At 34.1% G+C, this 17635-nt stretch overlaps 1 protein-coding gene across 3 annotated transcripts in view; it reads left to right on the top strand.

The window, feature by feature from the left end:
* Positions 1–621: 621 nt before the first annotated feature.
* The window catches only part of LOC149084836 (dorsal-ventral patterning tolloid-like protein 1), a 148835-nt gene continuing 131821 nt past the window's right edge, over positions 622–17635 (top strand). For 2 of the 3 annotated variants that reach the window (XM_089233859.1, XM_089233857.1), the window contains exon 1: positions 622–1143. The gene's annotated coding sequence lies outside the window, so the exon portion shown is untranslated. The remainder of the gene's footprint in view (positions 1144–17635) is intronic. The other variant, XM_089233858.1, reaches the window with a different exon arrangement.

The following is a 17635-nucleotide window of genomic DNA, read 5'->3' as shown; positions in this document are numbered from 1 at the left end:
TATATTCAAAATAAGATATACACCGCAACAGATAACATCAGACAGTTGTCGAGAGAGAATTTGGTCAAGAACGAATTCAAATCCGAAATTGAGAACTTGAGAGTATATTCCACATAAACTCCAATCCGTAAATACTTTCCCGAAAAATACCGAACACAATAGAGTCCTCGAATGGATAAAGGTTTTGCAACCTGTTACGGGGTTCTCGAGAGAGAAGATAGATTCTATCTATATTTCGATACTCCGAACCCAAATAACTTATTTTCAAAGGAGGAAAAATAATATTTTAAATTTTTTTAGGTCCTTTAAAGTAAGCAAAGAAAATCCAAACTATTATATTTGATATAGAAAAAATATATATTTGTATGTAGGGAGGTTCTTTTTTCGGGGTTTTTTTGGGACTGAATTTGAAGCTCCGTGACTCTTTTGTAATTCTAAACCCGATTTTTTTTTGCCTCACTGGAAAGTTACAGTTCTTTATATAAGGCCGAGGAATCGGAATATTCCGCGGGATAAACCGGAGATCAGGTGGAGGCGGAGATATGCGCATGCTCCTGAGTCCACGCTCCGGTGTAGCAGCAACGAGAAAGCCTGTCACACCTGATGTTAGCTACCGAATGGACGGTGGCAGCTGTGCTCTGGTGTGATTTCATTTCATTACCATTATTATAATTTTTTTTATTAAGAAAATTCCATGTTTATATGAAATTTACAGGAGAAAAAAAATTCCGTCGTGGAGAAAATTGTTTCTCGAATGAGAATAAAATAAAGTTTCATCACTTTTTTGTTGTTGTTGTTGTGAAAAGTGTCCGTCAACAGCGTCGCACAACTTCAATAACAACATAGAAAAAGTGTTCTTTGAGAAGTGATGATCATTTGTAATATGCCACGTGAAAACTTTTCATTGTGAGACTGTTCTTCTTCTAAGAGTTTACAACAAATATATAACTGTAGTCGCTTATTTCGACTCGAAGAAGTTCTATCCGCGTAAGAATGTTCGTAATACGACCGATACGTACAATTCTAATGTATGTTTTTGATTCTTCGATTCAAAAGAAGACATTGGATTGCTAACAGGTGTGTTTTGCGTTGTTTTGGGTACCAATAAAAAAAGTAGTTTGTCCAGCTGTGGTCATCGGCGCTGTAAGTAGAACAAATATTTTGAAAAATGCGAAAATTCATGTGATTTCAACCCGAAAATTTGATTAATTGAGATCAATGATAATGTTCAAACAATTACGTATAGGGTATGAAACTTGTCCTTGATTCATGGCAAGATAAAAATATCTTATAATCTTTTACAATAATTTTTTAATATATCACAAAAAACTTTTTTTTAATTTGATATATGATGTTCGAATAGACTCTCAATGAAAATGTGTAACATCATGTAAATATATGTTGGAACTAATATAAAGAATAACTGAATACCTTTAGAAAGAATACCACCAAAAGTTTATTTTTATCAAATAACTTATGCATCTAGCCAGATTTTTTTCGACAAAACTCTTTGCGTTACAGCCGTTGATGAGTTTAGCTGGAGATTATTAGATAGCCTGTGCGTTTATTAGATATAACCCCCCCCCCCTCCTCCACAACAATATTTTTTCAAATATTGTTTGGAATTGCTTTTAGTCTAATGCTAAACTCTTCTCGACACAACGATATCCTTGTGTTCACTTCGATCACTTCATTTCACTAACGGTAAACCTCTCTGTACTCAAAAAATATCTCCGCTATTTTTGAGGATATTTCGAAACCGCTGAAATGATATATTTTATATTTCGCTAAAAATCGCACATCAATATATTTTTAAATTTCTCAAAAGTTCTTGTTTTTTCCAGAGTGTTTGATAGAATCAGCATTTTGGGCTATCTACCCTCCGAAAGTGTTGATGAAAGTGCTGCGAAGCTATTTTCTGTGTAGCACACACAAGTGTTATGTGGTATAACTGCTTTACAGGATTGCCTCGATTCATGACAAAAAATAAATAAATAAATCATATAATTTTTTACAATAACGTGAATTTTCATATTTTTTTTTTAATTTTATTAATTTGATGTAGGATAACACTTTCAATGAAAGTGTGTAACATCACGTAAATATACTAGAACTAATACAAAAAAATATCTTTAAAATACGCCAAAAATTTATTTTTATAAAATAACCATATAATTTAGCCATGTTTTTTTCCAACAAAATCTCTTTGCGATACAGCCTTTGTGATTAGTTGAACTGGAGATTAAGTGGCTTTTGCGTGCGGACTGAAGAGTTTGTTTACTCGTGTGGGGTTCATAGAATCTTCACCATGAAATTTCTTCGGGAGTTTATAATACGCTAAACTTATTTCATAAACTTTGTGTAAAGTGCATGATGTTTAATATCGCCTTCCGACCTACAGCTACTTTATCTTGGATTTTCTAGCAGAAAATCCTTGCGAGATGTAGGCCCATTTCACGGTAGCGTTAACGGACATAACCATTGTTTTTAGTTTTATTTTTTGAATTGTTGCCAGAAGGTAATCAATAACAGTGGATTTGAAAGCACTCTACTCTACAGATGTCTTGAAAACTTCTTGGCATCACTTCATTTCAATTCCGCCATTTAATTAACAAAGTTTGAACGTGATGTGTATAATACTCGTGCATGCACGTGACTAACTTCTAACTTAAAATATCTTCTATAATACATGTCTCTACAACTTCTATACATGAAAATACACAAAATTTTCTCAGAAAAAAAAATGAAAAATTACTGATAATTAAAAATGCATTAAACTGGAATAAAATGAACTCAATTTTTTAAGGGGTCTTCTACCTTTGCTAAAAACAAAAAACATAGTTAAAAATTTCTTATGCAGAAATATCATTAAAAATATTATTTATGTATATCATTTGATTTATTTCAAATTTTTACCACTTTTATTCGATTGTGTATGCTATCATATGCAGGTACAAAATTCTGCGTCTCCAATAATTAATTTTTTACAAATTAAAAAAAATTATTTGAAACTGCTTGCGCGAATGGTAAACTGGCATTATTGTAAATGAATAATTAATGATTTAAAATAAAGAAAACTTTTCAGTGTGTGTGTGTGTGTGTGTGTGTGTTCATAAAATGATGAAAAAGACAGATTTTTATCGATTCAATATTATTTAAAATTGAATTTTAAATTTTCAAAATTCTAAAAATTAAAAAAAAAATATCACATAACCCAAATATTTATGAGAATGGATCTCAAATCTTTTTCGTTATTTTATTAACTGAACAATTTCTTTTATTTTGAATCAGTTTTTAGTCAATTTCATTAATTTATTTTATCATGCACACAAGCTGTTTTTAATGCATTATTTTTGAAAATTTGTAAAAAATTAGAAAATGTAAAAATTAGAGATATGTAAATTTTTTTTTTTTTTTTTTTTTTGGCACACAGTATAGCATAGACAATTAAAGATATGTGGTGAAAATTCGAAATAAATCAAAGGATAAAAATAATAATTTTTAGAATATTTCTACATAAGAAAGCTTTTAACAATGTTAAAATGTAGGAGACCCCTTAAGTAACTTAATTTGAAGTATTCCGAGGGATTAAACTTTGTAAAAAAACAAAACGTATCTCTGTACTTTCTCTTTTGTTTCGATTTCATATCTCTCAGCGGACAGAAAAACATAGATTAGTTACACGTAGCGCCATCTAATGTGTAACCAGCAATAAATGTTTTCATAACTTTTCGATATAAAGAGCTATAAAAAGTCAAAATCCAGTAACGAGACTCTTGATGATGAAGATGTCACTAGAGAACAAGTACCGTAATAGAACGCAGGCACGTGTAATGTATATAACAAAAAAGTAGATGGCTAAACCATAAAAAAGTGGTTAAAAAAAACTATAATAAAAAATTATATTGTTCTCATATGATTACGGGTTGAGAATAAAAATGCATCTTAAGCGTATTTTGTATAAGAATCGACTGCGGTATTCATATCTTAAATCTTTTTCTATATTATCAGTTATTGGTTGAATTTTATTAATCATCAGTTCTAGGAATTTTAATGTTATTGTACAGACCTAAAGAATTGAGATAGTCGTAATTTGATGGGTTTTAATCAGTAATGCCAAGCTGTTAATGTCAATGAGCCTAACTCTAGATTCTTCAGAATTTTAAAAAATGCAGTGGTTTTGAGAAAGTATCCATATAATTTTGGTTGCGAGTTCGATAGTAAAATAATGATAACTAGCTCTCGGATGTTGATGACATTTGCATTTTTCTTGTTTTTTTTTCGCTGTTATGGCATTTTCACGATATTTTGTCACTTTTTAAATTTTTTGACGATGGAAAAAATTGAAAAAAATATATGAATGCTGATCACATTGAGCACTCACGAAAAAATTTGTTTGAATTTCTTAAAAAATAAAATATAAAACATGTTTTTTCTTTCGTTTGCGAACCATAGGCATACACAGAATTTTTTCGGGAATGGGGGAAAGACAGGGTTAATTTTTCGTTTTTTACTGTAAAAACCCCTATCCCCCCCCCTTCCCCAGTACGCCAGTCATGGAACCTGCATCTAGCAACAGGGTCCTCCGATCAGATACTTCACGGGCCTCTCAATAGTGAATTTCTTGTAAAAAAACAAAACAAAAAAATATTATAATCATCTCACCCCCCCCCCAAGCAGCAGCCGTGTCAGCCCCACCCTTGTGGAAGCCATAAAGCCAGTGTTCCTAATAAATTCATAAATTATAACTCGCTTTATAAGAAAAAATATTATTTTCGATGAAATCTAAAAATTAGAGAGAAAAAAAATGTACACATATGATTTTGATGTTGTCAAAACTTTTTCTTTCGACATTCGAATATAACCGGTTTTTCAAGAGAAAACCTTGTTTTATTATTTTGATGGCATTTCTTTTTCAAATTTTTAGGGCATTTTTTTAGTCATTTTCTAAGATTTTTTAGGGCAACAACATCCGGACCTTATAATTTCTACTATGAATGATCATAACTACTCTATATAATTTCTACTATGAATGATCATAACTACTGTATAGAATTTTTACTATGAATGATCATAACTACTCTATATAATTTCCACTGATGATTTTGATTTGCTGTTACCTTCATCACACACACAAAAAATTCAAATTTCAATCGGATAATATGATGCGTACTCTTTTTTGGTCAATCATATTTTATGTCGATACATTGTGTCACATTTTTATCATATACATTTCTTGGGAAACCTCTTTTCTTCAGTCACTGAAATCAAAACAATTTGACACCCCTAGCTAGTTTCCATCTTCTAATGCGGCTAAAAATCGTACATTTGTTAGTATGGATAATGTATTCCTCATTTCCTAAAGAACTTTTGTTTATACCGTTTGAAATATCTAGTATCTGTGTTCTGTTTCCCACGAAGAAAGAGAGAGATTTTCATCATTTATTGTTCCAGACAAAGCAAATACTTTTCGGTTTTCCTTTTGAAAGTTTACGAGGGCATTCGATGTCTATCAATGCTGTGAACTCACTTCGCAGTAAAAAAAATCTAATTTGTACCACCAGGTCAATTGAATTTATTTGTTTTAGGATATTAGCTTTACTTTTATCATTTAAAAACGAATCGCGGTCTGAAAAGGATGCCTCTCTTTCAGTTGAACGTATTTATGCGTCAATATTTAGATGAACGTTCTCTTTTCTTCATCCTTGAGATTACTGAAAATAAAATTCAGTTGTTAATTGAGTATTATTATATTAAAAGAAAAGATGTTACCTTCCTTAAGGCATCCGACTACGTTGAAAACGTCATTTTAGAAGAAAATATCGATTTTTTTTACAAGCCCTATTTTTTTGTGATTCTAAAATAGGTATTATTTTGTTTATATGACACTCTCAGAACCAAAGTTACGTCCACTTTAGTGTTGCGTTTTTACATACAAGTAAATCGTGAATAAAAACTTTGAACGCATTTAGCGTATAATGCTATTTTTGACATTTTACTTGAGTTTGAAACATGATTTCATTATATGATTACGAAATTTTGGAATAACATTTGGCTTTATTTACGAACATTTAAGGTTACAAACAAAAATCTAAAGTCTATCACATGATTTGTCTAATTACAGTTTTTATACATATGTAGAATGAAATTTCATAAAATTCACCCGTACATTAACAGATTTGGGTGTAACTTGTGCGCATATCATACAATCCCTTAAATTTTTGTTCGTAACCTGCATGACAACTGGTTAAATGTACCTACTGTAAAATACCAAAACATTCCATTCATGGAATTTTTGTAATCGTGTTTGGAATATCACATTAATTTTGGTTAAAATTTTGACATTTGACAATTGTCAAATTTGTCAATTGACGTGGGGGCTTAATTTGTGTAGGTGCAGTCGTCATATTTGAACTGTATTTTAATATTTTCTGGTGATGCTTCTCAAATCAATGTTTCATTTTGTAGGTGCCACAGATACGCAGGGTGGATACAATCAACCCCAATATCGTGAACTCGTGATATCTCAACTAACTTATGCTGTTGGGTTACGAATTTGAATAATGAAAGGTTTTTATTTTCTATGCCTGACTGTTAGCACACTCATAAATGATTAGCCGTACGGGAAAACAAACCACAGTAGAATTTAGAAAAAGTGCACCACGAGGGCCTGCCCTACCACGCTCATTCATTATTCAGAGACTAAAAATGATGTGCATGTCGGATGTTACACATGTAGTGTGCCGTCTATTTTTTAATTTGAGAGTGACAAATCGGCAGAAGTGATCGATTATTTAAACTTAATGCATAAATTTTTATGCTGTTGGCTTGATTGCTTCCTTCAGAGAGAGGCTCCGTGATCTCATTCGATCGAAATTTGCATATTTCCAAGGCTATTCGCAAAACTTCCTGGTGGGTCAAAACATTTTTTCAAAGTGCAGACTTTCATTTTCTCTATGAAAATAGAAAAAAAAATCAGAAAGACATTTTTTTTATTCATTAGATGTAATTTAAAGTATTTCTAATGAGCTCTATGATTTAATGTTTAAAAACGAAGAGTCAGTATCTCGTTAGTTTTTAAAATTTTACATCTAGATGTATACTTAACAAAACTCTTTACATTTACACACAATGATTCATCGTAGAATAAACTTGAAAAAATCCTAATTACATCGGAATAATCGTGACTTATTGTTAAATTGAAATTGTCTATTTGGAAAATAGCTATACTTTGAAGGCCTTCATGCGTTCTCAATCTTAGGCCGAGATTACATTATAAAAGTTTTGTAAACACTCTTTAATAAAACTTGAAAAAGACATCCAATAAGCTTATTGGTTACATTCGCTCGAATATAACAGATGCGCTCATATTGGTTGCATTTTTCAAGTTTTCCAAAAAACTTTAACAAAACTTTTATAGTGTAATCCGGCCTTAGACCGAGATTACACTATAAAATTTTTACAAAAGTTAATTTATAAAACTTAAAAAACGTAACCAATAAGCGCATCGGTTACATTTGAGCGAATAGAACCAATAGGCTTATTGGTTGTTTTTTTTCAAGTTCTGTAAAATATCTTTTATCAAACTTTTTTAGTGTGTACCATTTAATAATTGAGTTAATAGGCTGTTAACTCGGCGTTCTTGTAACAACAGATGAGTAAAATAACTTCAAAATTCTAAAAATGACGTAATTTGACGAGAACAAGTGGGACAAAAAACGTTCGAATTAAGCTTGGAATTTCAAACGCACGATTCGTTTTTCCATTCGTTAAACGACAGGATTACACTATAAAAGTTTTATGAACGTTTTTTTATAAAACAGGAAAAATGCAACCAATAAGCGTACGGTTACATTCGAGGGAAAGTAACCGTACATTCGAGAGAACCAATAAGCTTATTGGTTGAATTTTCCCAGTTTTAACGAGAACTTTCATCAAACTTTTACAGTGTAAACCTGCCCAAGTAGTCAGTGACTCGTATTTTATTCTTGGTGTACTAAAGGGTTAGTTTATAACTTCTCTGAATACATGAACTAGTATACGACTATAACATGAAAATTGATAGCTCCATCTACTTCAAAGATGCGTTAAAAGAACTACGCGATTTACATCAACGTCTTATCTGAGAAAGATGACATTATAATGTCGCTCTCTCTCCACTAATGGTGAAACTTGGTCTAGCAATCGTGGTGCTTCGTTAAGATTTATCGTTAGGTTGTCCGTGAATCCGAAAGACCAACGACTGAGCTCATTACCTTCCAACGAGGTGAACTTTTCAATGTTAATGACTTGAATCAATCGATACGAACAAACGTATCCATTTCAATATAAAATGTAAATACAGTATTCACTTTCTTAACACATACTTCGAACCACGTACCAAGTTTCAACAGTGACGTAACTTGTATTTATGCAAAAGATTGAGCCAAGTTTTGAAAATATTAGAAAAGCTTTTTATGTGGAGAGAGAAATATCATTTATTATTCATACATTGGAGGCACCTATACATGTTATCTATGGTTTAAACACGAATATATACATTTTTTTAAGTTAAGTGAGTGTCAAAGGGATTAAATTATTCAATATTCATTATATATGAGATATTGGCACGTATTTGCAGTGTAAAGAACGTGTTTTAACCTTTTGGGTGTTAACGAAGCGGTACATTAAAGGGTTTTCTTCGTTTAGCTCACGAATACCGTCTTGCTCTAATATTTTTCTGAAATTCATATCGCCTCGATATTTACTAATACCGTCTTTATGTTTTTCACTATCAAACCATATTTTCTTATAAAAAGTTCACCAGATGTTCGATTATTTCACAATAAGGAGATATTCAAGCATTACGTCAGCAGATTTTTAGTCATTTTTGAACCCCCCCCCCCCACCACGTGAGTAAAAGTTAGCAAAACTCTGACCCCTCCCCTGTCAGTAAAATTTCGTCAACTCTGCCCTGAGGATACGACATGTACGCGAGGGGGGAATACGGGGGGGTCCCCCATTCCCCCAGATGATCAACAAAATTGTTTTTGGTTTTTTGGTGCAAAAAATATTTTTTTAATTAAAATTTCGGAATAAAATGTCTAAATATGTTATTATAATTAATTTCTGTTAATTTGAATGCTGTTTGAAGGCTAAGAACTCAAAATTTCTCTTTAAGAAATTCATTGCGACCCACTTTCTAAGCCAGCCATCTTTAACCTGTTGCTCACGAGAACCATGGTGCTCCTTGAAGCACCAAGAGTGTTCAGTGTTCATATCTGTTTTCGTGTTCGCGAACACTTGATTAAACAATTCGATTAAACGCTCTGCAAAAATTTCATTCAAAAATTACAATTTTGCAGATTTCAGGCATAACTATGTCAATGTTGCCGTCAGGGATGCTCTTTATTTCATGATATCATATGCAGCGCTAGCGACTCGAAAAAGGATGAAGACTCCTGCTCTAAGCCATATATGCTAAACCCATGGCCCGAGTGTCAATTGAAATGTGGCCCTCGGGTCTCTCTGATGTGGCCCGCCACTTCAAACCTAATTTTGTAAAAATTAACTAAGCGACACATTTACAGATCGCTTACGATCGTCATTTATAGATGACCCGTGGCACAACTCCACAGCATTTAAGCGGCTCGTGCACATTTACAGATCACTTGAGTGACCCGAGGCACAGTTCCAGAAACACTTAAGTGGTCTGGCACATTCAGAGATACCTTAAGTGGCATGTGGAACAGTTTTAGAGCACTTAAAAGCAGCCCGCAGTGCAGATCTACATCACTCAAGCTACCGGAACATTCCCAGGTTACTTAAGTGATCCGTAGCACGTTCTCAGATTAGTTAAGTGATCCGCGGCATAATTATGGATCACTTGAGTTAAGCACGACACTGTTCCAGAGCACTTAGCGTCCCACGGCACATTTCTAAGACAGTTAGGCGGCCGTTGCACATTTCCAGATTACTTGAAGGATCCACGGAACATTTAGAGATCAGTAAATTTTATCTATAGAGGACTTATCAATAGGGGGAATGCTAGTTGAGGTGCCCACAAACTAGGGAAAGGTTTTTCTCGTTTTTGACACACTCAGTAAAGATGTCAGTAAGAATATTTCATATTTTCATAATGGGTGGTTGATGACGTAAACGCCATTCAACCCCCCCCCTTGTCATCAGAAGTCAGCACCCGAAACCCCCTTCCCCCATCGATGCTGACGTAATACTGTAATACTTGAATGACCCCTAATGTGTATTTCAACCTACATAGGTAAAATTCTTGCGCATTAGATCTTAAGCGCACACAGTTTTTGGATATTTTCTTCTTTACTTTAAAATATATGAATTATAAAGTCAGATCACATGGTTGGATATGAATTTCAATTACTCAGAAATAATAATGGTTAAATATCAAGAGGTTAAATTCATTCATGCTGAATTGAAGAATTTTACGCAATTTATTATTTATATACGGGGTGATTATAAAAAAACTATTCCGACATATGGGCCCCTAACTATCATACCATTCACAGAAACTGAATGAAATTTTGGCATAAGGTATTTTGAGGTATGCGCTCAAGAATGATATGGAAAACAACAGTGTCACTCTAACAGTTACGGTTACAGTGAGAAAATTTCGAAAATATCAAATGGCAACACCAAGTTTCTTGTATTGGAATGCGATCTCCATACTGAAAAACACTAAATAGCGTTGGAATGGCACCTGTAGCACGAAAATCCCCGGAGCTAGGCAAGGAAAAAGGACTTTGCCGTGCACCAGAGCATTAATGTTCGTTTCATTCGTCACACCGTTTCTTCGATCCCAGCCTGATTAGTCCTCCACAAGGTCATGTGGAAAATTTGTGAAACACAATAAAATGCTTTATTTTATGCTGCTTCTCTGTCCTTATTGGTTGTCCTCACTTTTAGCCTATCTACCGCCGGTGATTTTCATGCTACAGTTGCCGTTCGAACGCTATTTAGGGTTTTTCACAATGGAGATCACATTCCAATACAAAAAACTTGGTGTTGCCATTTGATATTTTCGAAATTTTCTCACTGTAACCGTAACTGTTAGAGTGACACTGTTGTTTTCCATATCATTCTTGAGCGCATACCTCAAAATAGCTTATGCCACAATTTCATTCAGTTTCTGTGAATGGTATGATAGTTAGGGGCCCATATGTCGGGATAGTTTTTTTATAATCACCCTGTATATCCCGTGCTATAGGGGTCATTCAAGTATTACGTCAACATCGGGAAGGGGGAGTTCGGATTTGCTGACTTCTGATGACAAGGGGGGTTCAATATACAAATACAAATACAACACCACAACAGGCAAAATGCCCAACGAGGTGGCTGAGAAAAAGATGCTCATAAAAATATGGATGTCATATATTTCAAAAAAAATATAGCAACCCAATTAAAATTGCAATTAACAAAAATTATAATCAATATATACACATGATAAAATACTATACAATGCTCATAAAGAATACTTATGGTTGTCTTATACTAAGAATGGATAGCTTCTCGATTTACCCCAACATGTTTATCGTATTTCTTTTTAAACGTTTCAATTGTGTTACAATTTACTACCTCCGGGGGTAAGCTGTTCCATTTATTAACAACCCTATTAGAGAAAAAAAAGAATGATGCTTACGTCATCAACCACCCTTTATGAAAATATGAAATATTCTTAATGGCATCTTCACTGGAAATGCCCAAAACGAGAAAAACCTTTCCCTATTTTGTGGGCACCTGAACTAACATTCTTCCTATTGATTCAAGTCCTCCGTAGGCCTCCTTCTCTAGTAGACCTCTCAGACCGACCCCCCGTATCCTATCTCACGTATCGGGGGGGGGGGGAGGTGAGAAAAATGTTTTTGTGTCCATTCAGTGCATCATATGCATTGTCCTTGAGCGATTTGCTGGAATCTCGTACATAAGCGGATACATGCTCATCGATCGGGGGTGATGTGGATCAGCGTGGAGGTGATCAGAAAGAATTGTCTACTTTCACACTGTGGTGCCTATGCTGATGATAAATTATTTTTCGTGTGAATTGCAGATCACCGCACCCCCTCAACCGTATGCTTTTGTATGATGTGGACGAGAAGACAAGCTGCGATGATTTACGGAACAAGCAAAGAAACTACCACTCGTGAAAACAGTTTTCTTGTATGATGGAAAGCTGTGTCCGCAACTGGTTTGTGCGTAGGGTGGGATATTGAAAAGAACACATTTGGTGTATTTAATTACTACTCTCCTAAAATACAGACTTCCCAAGACCAGACACATCCGCATTAATTCCATTAATCGCATCGATAGCTAAATAGAAAGGAATTAATTGAAATTACTCAAATTGTTGTTCGTAAGCAAGCATCTTGCCGTTGACTGATGAACATCTCTGGAATTTAGAGAAACCATGATGAATTTCGCTGTACGCACACGAGATATGGTGAACCTGAAGGAAATATCAACTGGCAAGAAGACTCCAGGATTAAGAAGACTCCAAGATTAAGAAGACTCCAAAATCTAGGGCGGGAGCGATTTCAATTTCGGAACGTTTCGCCAACATCTGTGGTAATCATCTTTTGTACAGAAGGGAGTAAAACCGATCAGATCTTTTCTACTGTTCATGGATATGATAGCACAGAAACGAGGAAATAAAATTGAATCTCCTCGCGTTTATACTGAAGATGGCCACGGCAGATGTTGACGAATCGTTTGGAAAACAAAATTACTTTATACCAGGACTGTTTATCCCGGAATCTTCTTATCTTGACGCCTTTATTCTGTTATTGTTCATTTCACAGTTTTTAAAATAAAATTTTCTCTCAAAATATATATATATCAGTTCGTCGAATTTGTCCCACAATCCAAAAATCTATCTGGATTGATTTAAAAATTATTTTTATATTATTTTGACAATTTTTTCTTACAAAAAAAAAAGAATCAATATGTCTTTTGCAACTGTTTCTAAAAGGTTTTTTCTGTCTTGCCTTCGAGCGTTATCGGAATGTAACAAAATCAGGTATAACAGGCATTAAGATTTCCTCTAGTTTATATAAGACTTCAATGGAACTTTTTTGTAATTGCGATAATAAAAAAATCTTTCTTGTGATAAAAAAAAACGTGTAAAAGTCACTCATATATAAAATAAGATATTAAAAGAAACAATGTTTTTTTTTGTTATAAAAAATGCGAGCACAGCGTATACACATAAAAATATTTATATTTCCATTACTTTTGGTCGTATTATTTGTTTGTTGTATCCAATAGCGTGCCACTCAACTGGTTGCGTGACACCAGTTTTCCATCTACCTTCGCACTTCCGTTGTTTTGAACATTAAAGTCTTGAATTTTTCAGAATGGAAGCGTGTTCCCATCCACACACACACAGTGGCACGCCTAGTTATTCCCAACATTGTTATAACAGCGTTACTTGGTGGTGGTTAGCCATAGCATAGCTCCTCGGTTATATCCTCCAGAAATAACTTCACGTGCACGAAATGGGTCACATAAAGTTTCTAGAATTCTCTCAGTCTTAAATATAAGATCAACCTAAATGGTCTGAAAATATAAAAACTTTTGATATTATATACATCTTTTTCTTCATGAGTTGATGAATAAATTCAAAATTATCATCCACAGATATGGATGCATCCACCTATTGTAAAGAAAAATTAATAAAAAATTAATATACACTCTTGATTTTAATGATTCACGGCACAATTCGATTCAAGTGCTTGTTTCAAATGTTTCTGTTGATAGAAAATATGAATATTAATTTCAACAAAAAGTTTATATTTGGTGTTTCAGTTTTTTATCATAAAAAACTGAATAATATATATTCGATAAACTTATTGAAAAAAGATATAGATTCTGAAATCATAGAATTATAGGTTGAAGAGGATAATCTGTTACGAATATGTAACACATTTCTTTCATATATGGGAATTTTTCTGGAAGATGTAAATTTTTTTGTAAAATTGTACCTCAGTTTACATGTAATAAGCTTTTATGAGCTCCAGTTGAATTGACCAAGTTGGTTGAATATTGTGAAAAAGGATGATAGAGATGTGTGTGTGTGTGTGTGTGTGTGTGTGGCATGCAGTAGTGTTTCCCAAAGTGGACAATATCACCCTCTGTTGGGAGAGGGCGATGGAATGGTCCGTGGGGCGGGGCGGGCGATAGAAGATAGTATAACATAAGATTCTATGGGTTGGCTTGAGTAGGGAGCGATGAGAGAAAAAAAATTGCTGATGTATAAATAAACTTTATTTCAGCCCGAGCACAACTCAGGTCTATCGCTATCTACGGGCAATTTACTACCTAGTCACCTAGTGAGTTGTGCCGGAAGTGTAAGTCTGTATACCTAACAGTCTGAGTGCGTATCTAGTGTTGTCTAATGTTTCAGTTCTGCCATCTATATTTCAGAAGTGAAGTGAGAGGAGTATAATGATTAAATATCATTAGTACCGTTTGTAGATTTGTTGCTCTCTGTGGCGCTGTGGCGAGACTGTTTACAGGAGAGATCGACTCGCATTCGCGCCTCAAAGTTGGTAACGCTGTGGCTTCACAAGTGGACAATCTATGGGAACAGCCAACGAGTGCAGTAAGTAGATCATGAGAACTGGTACGAAACTCTGGTATAATGAAACATCGGTATTCCACATTCTTCATGGTGTGTTAAAATTATATCCCTGCAAGTTGCAGGGATATAATTTTAAGCTTTTACCAAATGCCCAAAAGCTTTTACCAAATTAAGCTTTTACCAAATGGCACAGCTAAGCGAGAGGAATTCGCAAATTGGGCTTTGTCGAGAATCCTCGAAGATCCACAATAGCTGCTCAATATGTTGTATATAGATGAGGATAATTTTTATTGCGTGAAACTGTCAATATCCATAACTGTAGAATCTGGAAGAAAAAGAACTTACATGCCTTCACTGAGGAACCCTACATTCACCACGTGTTACTGTTTGGTGTGGTTTCACTACTTCCATTATTGTGAGCTCTTTCGACGTGAATGCGTCTTTTAAATCATCAGACAATACTGGTTATCCAGGCTTTCGTACTTTGTAATACTGGAAGCATTCACAAAAAGTTGCGTGACGAAATTCTTCAAACGCTCATATCTCAGGAAGAGCGCAATGCAAGCCAAAAGCAATGGTATCGTCAGATACACATTGCAAAGGTGCATTAAAAAATATCACGCGTGATTAATATTTCTTCGTCTGGGCACCAAGCCCGCTGCCCTGATTCGTAACAAATTGTTTTCCGTTGTATCTCGAGCGGTTCACAACGAAAATGGACGACATTGATATCGTTTATTAGCTATTCCAAAGACAAAGCCGATGATAAGGACATAATTTCATTATAACAGTATCTACCATAGAGTATTGGGGCATAAAAAACGTATTAATGTCAAAACTTGCGGCCGTGTCTACGATACAGCCATCAAAATATTTTTTGATGGCTGTATAAGAGCCCTGTGCAAAAGCAAACTGGCAGCCGTGCTCAGTTAGTGGAATATGCTATTTTTATGTGCAAATGCTACGGGAGAAAGTGATACCATGCATATTGGAGCATATATATATATATAATATTGACACAGTGCCATTCGTGTAAGACAGCTCATCTCCTCATATCGCAACCGAAGTGAGGAAGTTCCGGAGAAGAACCTTCACTGAAGAACGATTAATCAGCCCTCACTGTAAAAATGAATGACCTTCCATCCTTTCCGCTGTTGAACTTGACACCCCTTGATTTTTGTCTCTGAGGTTACGTTATGTCTCGACTTCCGAGTGTACCGCAATAGCCTATCTTTAGGGCAGTTAAAGAGCGTCATTTGCCATGAAATCTCCGGAATCCATCCGGATATGCTACATGCTGCCGTTAACGGTGTATTCACAATGTTACTCGCTTGCAAACTGTCATTTGTGGTGATGGCGGACACATAGAATAAGTGCTCTCTAGTTCCATAATATGCTTTTAAATATTAGCCTTCATGAGAATAAATGTATTTTTCCATAGAATTCTGTGATTTGCTTCAATTTAGCACCCCCTATCAACAAAAAATCTGAACTAATTTTTATTCGTACCAAAAAAAATTGCTCTTCATGGGAATAACTTTTCACAAAAAAGGCATTCAAATATATCAATTTCTACAATTTTTATGAATTTTTAAAATATTTACAAATTTATCGGACACTCTCTGTATATTTCATTTAGGGAGCAAACAGGTTGCTTGCAGAGAAGATGTTTTTTTAAAGAAAATTTAACCAAACTTATAAAAATTCTATAATTATTGCAAATTACTTTTCTGAAGATCTTTACCACTAGTAAATATTTTCCAAAATAATAAAAACGTATTTGCATTAAAATAAATAAATCTTTCGATTTATCTCCCAATAAATAAGTTGTTATAATCAACAGTTGACGATATTCTCCTACACGCGCCTCTGAATAAGTGTTAAGGTGGCATAAATACTCTTCTTAATAGCACTTGAAATCAGAAACTGCAAACAGAGAGTTGGTGAGAAATATTTGTACATCACATTATGCTGGATTAGATGTTGATCGCTAATGTATACCTTTGAGCGTTTAAAACAAACAGAGTACGAACTCCAACCTTTCATATAGTCACCTGCTTTAAATTTTATTTCAGTCGTCAACAAATCTTGAAAATTTGATAACATTACTGATTGAGTTCGAGCAATAGTAGATGGGCTTTTATATGCCACACATGTATTACCTTCTATCCTTAAAACTAATACATATACTTTAGCATCTGATGATTTTCTCAAAGGTTAAGACTGCGGAACGAATTGAATTTAACCGGAGAGCTTTATTTGAAGATCCATTTAAAGCGATACCAATCCCGCTTTAAATGGATATACGACAAACGTTTAAAATATTTACAAAATGGTATTGCAAGTGCCAAATTAGGTTATGGAAAAATTATTATCAATTTTCTTATGAATATACGCTGCCAAAATGAGACTATGTCCATTACATTAAATTAAATTGCCGATTCGTACGATATATTTCATATTTTAAGTCTTCCCGTTCTGGTACATGAAAGTATTAAATTACAGCAGCCGCACAACTTTGTGGCTAATTTACTAATTACTGTATTTCAGTACTTAATACTTCTGTCAGGTATTTCGCATGGAGAGTAAATCAAACACTTATTTTCAGATGTATTTAACCCTTTATTTGGCACAGTGTTGCTCTCACAAGCAGTATGAGTTTCTTACATCTTTTATGTAAAGGCACATTGTATATTTTGAGCTCGTTTTGGCATTGATGCTTCTAAGCAATTCCTAAAAATTTGATGTTTTACTTCTGAGCTGTTCATGCCATTCTTCTGGTAAGTGTAGAAATACCAGCAGGATGGCACAAAGGTACACGTCTCTTATTTCTTGACAAGCTAAGCAAGAAAGATTTTTAACTCTTGCATTTTGGAAAGAATTACCATGTGTGGAGGATACATATTGCTGTGCATTCTTCAACAATAAGTTGGCAGACAATAGATGACATTTTTTTATACTCTCCAAATCTACATGAATCCTATAAATACAATGTGCTCCCTGAATTGCGATATCCCATATTTTATTAAACATTGACAATATTTTTTT

Source organism: Pholcus phalangioides, unplaced genomic scaffold (assembly GCF_987345545.1).
Source record: "Pholcus phalangioides strain wild (caught in Gottingen) unplaced genomic scaffold, Ppha-v1.0 ptg000007l_1, whole genome shotgun sequence".
NCBI lineage: Eukaryota > Metazoa > Arthropoda > Arachnida > Araneae > Pholcidae > Pholcus > Pholcus phalangioides.
This window is presented reverse-complemented; position numbering and strand designations above follow the sequence as displayed.